Below are 7534 nucleotides of genomic sequence, written 5' to 3'. Positions count from 1 at the left end.
TCTGTTTTCCTCTCTCAACACCTCTCATCCAGCTGTGAGAGACCCTGACAAACGCACACGCCTCTCATACACAAGAGCATTCCCACTTGTCTGGCTTTTTAAGAGTCATCACTTCTCGGAATGCGCTTTGTGCCAAATATCATGAGGTTAGAGAACAAGGAATGGCATGCGGGTCAGGGCAGGGTGGGCTTCATATGTAAGCTGGCTCACCCAGACGACAGGTTTAGCTGTGCACCTGGCTGCTGCTTCATGGATAAACGCTTTGTCTCAGACAGAAAGAGATATCTGAATGGATGAGAGAGGGACAGACAGAAAAAGAGGCAGAGAGTTTGCTCTGGCTTTAAGCTAAAACTTACAGACGAATGGAGGAAATTCCACAGAAAGCGCAGAATCCGGCGGGTTTGCCAGACGTGGAGTTTCATCTCAATTTAAAATATCTTTACAGACCTGAATGGAGCATTTTTACAGCATATTGTAGTTAAGAACTGTTTACTTAGGCGAAAATTCTAGGCAATACTAATAAGAGAATAATTAATACTATGGGCAATAACAAAAAATGGCCGATGTTAAAATTCAATACTATTTCATCTATATAAACTAAAAATAAAGCACTAAAAACTAAAATCAGCTGTTTTTAATTTCACAGGTGAATTTAGGCATCATAACCTTATAATGTAAAGCTTTAAAAATATATATTCATTTAGAGATTTGCTAAAGATCAGCAACAGTGTTAATAAATTATTATTGTTTTAAAAGATTAAAGTAAGTGCAAAGGTCATCTAAATGTAAAAATAATGAAAATGAGCATAAACAATTAAATATACAAATTAGAACAGTACAAGAAATGAAAATTTAATTTTAATATAAATATATAATTATATTTCTGCTTGCAGACCTTTAGTGCACTTGATACTAAGCCAGTTAATCCGGTTAAAGCTTGCCAAATCAAGTTTTATTTGTTTTTTCAGTTTTGTGAGTAGTATGCAACAAGCTGTCAGTGAACTGAATAAACCAATACAGACACATTCAGTGTCATTCGTAAGTAAACACTGGAGTGAGAGTGCTTAGATGATCAAGACAGACAGAAGCACATATGTTTATGTATTTGTTTTCAGACTACGGCAATTCTAGACCAGCCAATATTTATGTGTCTCCAAATGGGTGAGCACTCTGCTGGTGCACTGGATGACCTAAATTGGCACCTTTTGGTAATTTCATGGACACATGACAACTATTTCAGACTGGGACTCATTACATTGCTAACAAATCAGACATCAGGACGGGAAAAACACCCTCATTATAATAAGACCAAATCACTTTCAAGTTGTTGCATGTAAAGCTAAATGTTGTCTCTAAAGTCATCATCAAGCATGGCTATATGCAGAACTTAAAGGCAGGACTGACCACACTATAAAGAGAAGTATGCACTTTATAGTGTGGTTCTGTGCAATGTTACCTCAGGGTTGGAAAAGCGTCTCACTGCTGTATGTTCACAAAGTCCATTAGCCTTTGTTAATGACTAAATATACAAGCAAATTCTAGGGTAACTTTCACATGAAGATATGGTAATACTTTAATTGCTTAAAAACAGTGTAGACCAGTTACCAGCAGGTCTAAAGAACTATAGCATAATTTCAAAACCTTGCTGGTGATGCTTGTCAACCAGCATGTTCTTTTAATAAAGCTACTGTAGCTGACTAAAAAAAAAATGTCTTGCTAGATAAGTGGAAAATCAGTGCACAACATATGCTACGCTAGCAATGCTAGTTTTCTCATCAGGTTAGCGACTCTCAAAGAAAACCAATGAGATGCTGCCACTGTCCTGCTAATGACACCACATCACTTATAGCATAATGCAGTTTTTACACTTTCAGAGAAGGCTTTTGGTTGGGAACGGAGCAATAAATTACTTCCCTATATTCAATTCTGGCTTCTGCACAAGGAAATGGGCTTAATGTATGAAATTCATAACTGTACTTTTGAAGTGTGAACATACTGATATATTCCATGGAAACATGTGCTATGTGCATGTGTTATGGTGAGCAGTCACATGACTTTGAAGTTTATGGCTGTAGTTTATCTGTAAAAGAAAGGATATTAAAAGTTCTAATTTAGGAAACTTTATGAATGTCCTAAAGCTTAACACTGGCTAAGCTGTAGTGCATGTGAATGGGTGATATGAGCGTTGGCTTAACTCAGTTTATCATCAAAACTTATTGCGCAGAGCTGGTTAAGACTGGTTATGATGCACTCACTGTCTCAAAAATATTGCACAATCATTTTAAGTAGATGTGTGGGTGTGCATGGGAGGGGTGACAGTCTGATAAGGGAGTTAAAATAGAGACAGAAAAAGTTCATAAAAATAGAGATAAGAGAGGTGATTGAGAAAGAGAGGTTACTGATGACAGTTGTGTCAAATGTATTTTCATACCATTTCCCTTGTTTTGCGATTACTTTTGCCTTTCTTAGAAATGGCCTCGAAATGACATCTTTAATCACACTTACCAGCACCTACTATAGTTGATTTGAATTAACTCAATTTGTAGACTAGTTGATAATCCAGTCAGAAAATCTAGTTTTAGTTGGTAGCTGGCTTTAGCTGGTCGAAACTACTCATTAGCTGGTTGACCAGCCACCATTTTATAAAAAGTTTTGCTGTCTTAAAGAAATAAATCACCCCAAAATTAAAATTCTGTCATAATTTACTCACCGTCATGTCATTCCAAATGTGACTGAATTTTTTTTTCTGTGAAACCTAAAAGATATTTTAAGAAATGCTGATAACCAAACTGGTTCTGATGACCATTTACTTCCATTGTATGGTCAGTAAAACAAAAACATTTATCACAACACCTTTCTATATGTTTCAAAGAAGAAAGTAAGTCAAACAGGTTTAGAACAACATAAGGGTGAGTAAATAATGTCAGGATTTTCATATTTGGGTTAACAAGGTATGATCAGCTGGTAGTTAATTTGTTGCTGCTACTGATCATCTAATGATCATACATATTCCAATATACAGCTGCTAGCCTGGGGTACGTTTCACTATGGTCGCAAGCTCCGTCGTAACCAATAGAGTGACCTTAGTTAGCTAATGATGCTTTTGGGAAACGAACCCCTAAACAGTATTTTCCAACTGGATAATCAACTAGTCTTGAATCACATGACTTCAACTGCACCTCCATCAAATGCTGTTTGTCCCACCTTAGCTGTGTATCCAAGTTTTGCACTATTACTCATAACCTGAAATTACACAAAAGTGAAATTACACCCAGAGCATCGCATTATAAGCAAACCACCCTGAATTTTCGCAAAACACCCGTAAACTAATCAGCTGTTTCCCAGAGGCTGACAGAAACCGTAAGCGAGTGGGACATGACATGTTTTGTGCCATGATGAATCTGGACGAATCTGATCTTTCTGACCTGCATCGCCTGTTAACACAGCATTGGACTTGCCTCCACTGTGTATTGAGGTAAACCTCTACCTGTAGTTTAGATCTGGTCAACTAATTGATGAGAAGTCATGCATACGTACAACCAAACACATGCTCTTGCTTCCATAGATGTTCATGTGTTGTGTGCATGAGCACAGGGTTGTGTGAGAGCAAACGCATCTGTGTGAGTTTGTATGTACGTGTTTACTCGAAGCTGCAGCTGTGTGTACTGTGGGAGAGAGAGAGAGAGAGAGAGCTCTTATGTGTTTTTGTGCGGCCCATTTCCCACCACAGCCTGAGGCTGCATCACACAGCTCCCAAACTCTCGCAGATCAGCAAGGCCAAACATATCATTACAGCAGAATCACATATCGTCATCTGTTTGTATCCTGTTGTTTTTGTCGGCACATACCTCAAACACCTCTGATTCTTCTGGCTGGGCAGATGTGACTGTGATAATTACGACAGATTGCTCTTGTCTGAGATTATAGTCGAACTGTTATGATCATTTCTAGACCAAATAGCTATCAAACTACCCACATTTATTTTAGTTAGTGAAGCTTGTTCAGGGAAGCATCACTTTTGCAATTGCTCATACTTTGGTGCACAACTTGAAAAGGAACAGACACAATATTAAAATGGACAAAATATCCCATAGATTTACACTGAGAGGACTAGAATAACGACTTGAATTAAAACTTACAGTAAACAACCACCTTGCAACAACCCAGAACAGAGCCAATGCATCCAAAATCGAATACTTCCCCACTATATCGTATGCCAAAAACTGCATGTGAGGTGAATAGTATGTCCGTATTCATAGTATTTAAAAAAACAGTAGGTCAAACGTACCCCTGATGACCTACTACTTCTGGTGAGATTTTGAAATACGCATTCGATGAACACTGTACTATCCTATGAGGCCACAGGGGAGGATTTATAAATTGCAGTGAGGCAACACAACTGACGCTGTAGGTCACATGACAATATCAATGGCGGATGTAGTACATTAGAATTTCATTCATACTACTCATATTCATACTATATAGAATGTACTTTTTTAAAGGGGTGGTTGACTGCTTTTTTTCTTGGTTTGATTGTGTTTATGGGGTGCAGCGTAACATGTCTTCATGTTTAATAAAAAAAAAAAAACGCCTTATTTTTCATATATTTTACCGTAAATATAGTAAGCCGCTTTCTCCATTGTCATTTGAACGACCAGTTGACTTCCTGTTTCTATGATACCACTCCCTCAGAAATACGCAATGGGCTCAGATTGGTTAGCTGCAGTGTGTTGTGATTCGTTAACCGCATACTGCAGGTTACTGCAGGTACTGCACTTCACGCCCATTACCATTATGGGCAACAGTCATGTGCTCCGGTGGAATGTAAATAATGGTGTCAGTATTGCCGTATCAATTTGAGACCATTTATTGACAGTTTATAACAAAATATACATTTGACATGTATAACAGTAATGAGTATGTGGGTAAACACTACATAAAAGCTGTAATCAAACAATACTGTACACTGATAACACCAACTGAAGTTCGTGGTGTGATTACATAGAAGTTTGTTTGTGTTTGTACACGTTTGTCTTAGAAGTATGAAATTGCATTTAGCTAACTGGCTACTAAAGCCAAACAGAGTTGGCCTTTGTTTACGTCCTTGATATAACCAAAAAATAACGACAGAAACTATACATGGAAAATACATTTCTAAATAATAAAACGTGTTGGGGCCCAACAACAGCTGCCTCTGCTTTTAAAGTGGGAATTGCTCCATGTTTCAGTAATAGCCTTTGTGTGAATCGGGCATTGAACTCGTGTAGATTCTGGAAGCTGTCTTCCGAAAAATGTGCAGCACAGACAGCTACATTAGGATTGTAATTGTCAGGAACAGAATTACAAATACATTTTAACCATTGTTCACGAAGTACAGCATCCGTAGGAACGACGAACACAGAAGACCTGTTAGCGGGGTGAAAATAACACTGTTTCGACGGCATGGCTACAACTTCCTCTTCTCTAAAGCCACACAACATGGCCCCGCCCTCTTTGTTGCATGTTCCCGGGGGCGAAGTTTATGTAAATATCTGGGTTTGTGACGTAACGAACCCGGGAAGTAGCTCGTTGTAGTCCCTACGAGCCGTTTTTGTAGGCATTAAACTGCCAGAATTTTAAAAGATGATATCTCCGTTTGCATAGAACTTTCAGTGCCGTAACTTTTCAGATATTGTTTATGCTTAAACAGCAACATTACACACTAACTAATGTTAAAAAAGTGAGATCGCAATCAACCACCCCTTTAACGTTAAACATCACTTAGAACACATAAGTTGTGTTTCAAATGACGTACCATACATAAAATATGTATTCTTCCATCAAGTGTATGATTTTATTATTATTTTGTCATCCAGCATCTGACAGCACCCTTAAAGATCCTCTTCAATTATGTGTGCGTGTTTTTTTTTTCTGAATATTTGAAGTGCAATTCTTCTTAGAATTTTTAGGGTGAAAACACCACTCAGACTATTCTACAAAATGGCACAGAATAGTGCATAAGTACACAAATTATGATGCACCTTTGGGTGTATTGCAACTGCATTGCAAATGCTACTTAAATACTAAATGCTACTTTTAAAAACACAGAAACTATATAGCAATATACTAAATAGTACTTAGAACACATTAGCAACTGCAAAGCAATATGCTAAGTATGACTTAGAACACTTTAACAACTGAAACCACCCAAAACACCTTCGCACCATCATGGCAACAAGTTTTGCACAAGACAAGCACAGAAAGTGTTGTGAAAATCTTCAGAAAATGTAAAAATGTAGTTGACCTATATAGGAATGGCCTTTTCTTAGATTTATTTGATTTCAGTGCATTTTGTGATCTAGATCTTTTAGATCAGGGGTAGGCAAGTTCGGGGCCTAGAGAGCCACTGTCCTGTAGAGTTTGGCTCCAACCCTGAAAAATACCCTTACCTGCCTATAGCCTTAGTAAACCTGAAGACATTGATTAGCTCTCATTAAATGTGTCTAGCCAGCTTACCCTGTTAGAAATGTACATGCACCATACTGAGATGAAGAATCTTATGTAAGAGATCATGTGCTTGTTTTGGCTGTAGTGCATTGTATGGTTTTTATACTGTACTTTATAGAGTCCAAAAATGCAGAGCGATGGACTACACAATAAAATCTGCCTGTAATCATTCACTTCCTGTCTGTGAATGAAAAGGTTGTTTGAGGACAAAACCTGAGAGAGATTAATTCTGTTGTATATCAAACTAATATGAGTCAGTTGTATGCCTCTATATAGTATACAGTGCCAAGTATATTATTGCATGGAATAAAGGAACAAGACAGACAATGTCTCTTCCTGTTTAACACACATTAACAATCATTTTCCGTTGAGCCATAACCCTGCCCCAGGGACTTTGTGTTTGTGTGTGTGTGTGTGGACAGCTACTAAAGTTTTGTTGATTATGTGTCAGGTATAATCACAGAATGCATAATGCACAGTTATTCATGCAGGATTCAATTTTAATCCAGCCACACTTTGAAATGACAGGAAATGGCATCATCCGGGCGGCAGCTTAAAAGAAAGCCCCCTCTGAAGATGAGTCATGAGAAAAATGGTCATTCTCTCCTCTGGCTCATGAGAAAAAACAAAGCAGTTCAAAACAACTGTATGTTCTGAGCTGGAATTTACAGTATCACATATCCAAAAAGAAAAAAACAAACTTCGCTCAACCACTCAAAAATGAAACAAATGCTTGGCAGGCCTATTTTCTTTATCCAAATGCAAGGGAGGTACTGTAAAACAGGACCATCAGCTTCCATCCTTTCCTGATGAACGGAGGTCAGTTTTCCTGTGCGTTGGAAGAAAATGGATCCATGTGTGCTGTTATGATAAGCATGTCACTGAATAGCATGACGTAAAACGCAGAGGTATAGGCCTATAATGGACACCTATGTGAGACAGTGGATGTCCTGAAAAACACTGGACCTGCCCTACTGAAAGAACTGAATTCCCACCTGCTCATTTCATTGTACAGAACCACCCCCCCCCACACCACACAAAAAAACAC

The 7534-nt window shown here is 38.1% G+C and overlaps 1 protein-coding gene across 2 annotated transcripts in view; it reads left to right on the top strand.

Moving 5' to 3' along the window:
- LOC107688081 (neuronal-specific septin-3-like) overlaps positions 1 to 7534 on the top strand; it is a 97434-nt gene that overhangs the window by 23731 nt on the left and 66169 nt on the right. The gene's annotated exons all lie outside the window — the stretch shown is intronic.

The sequence above is a fragment of the Sinocyclocheilus anshuiensis genome, unplaced genomic scaffold, assembly GCF_001515605.1.
Source record: "Sinocyclocheilus anshuiensis isolate Anshui unplaced genomic scaffold, SAMN03320099.WGS_v1.1 scaffold249, whole genome shotgun sequence".
In the NCBI taxonomy this organism is placed as follows: domain Eukaryota; kingdom Metazoa; phylum Chordata; class Actinopteri; order Cypriniformes; family Cyprinidae; genus Sinocyclocheilus; species Sinocyclocheilus anshuiensis.
The sequence above is the reverse complement of the archived record's forward strand: the minus strand, read 5'-3'. Positions and strand labels throughout refer to the sequence as shown.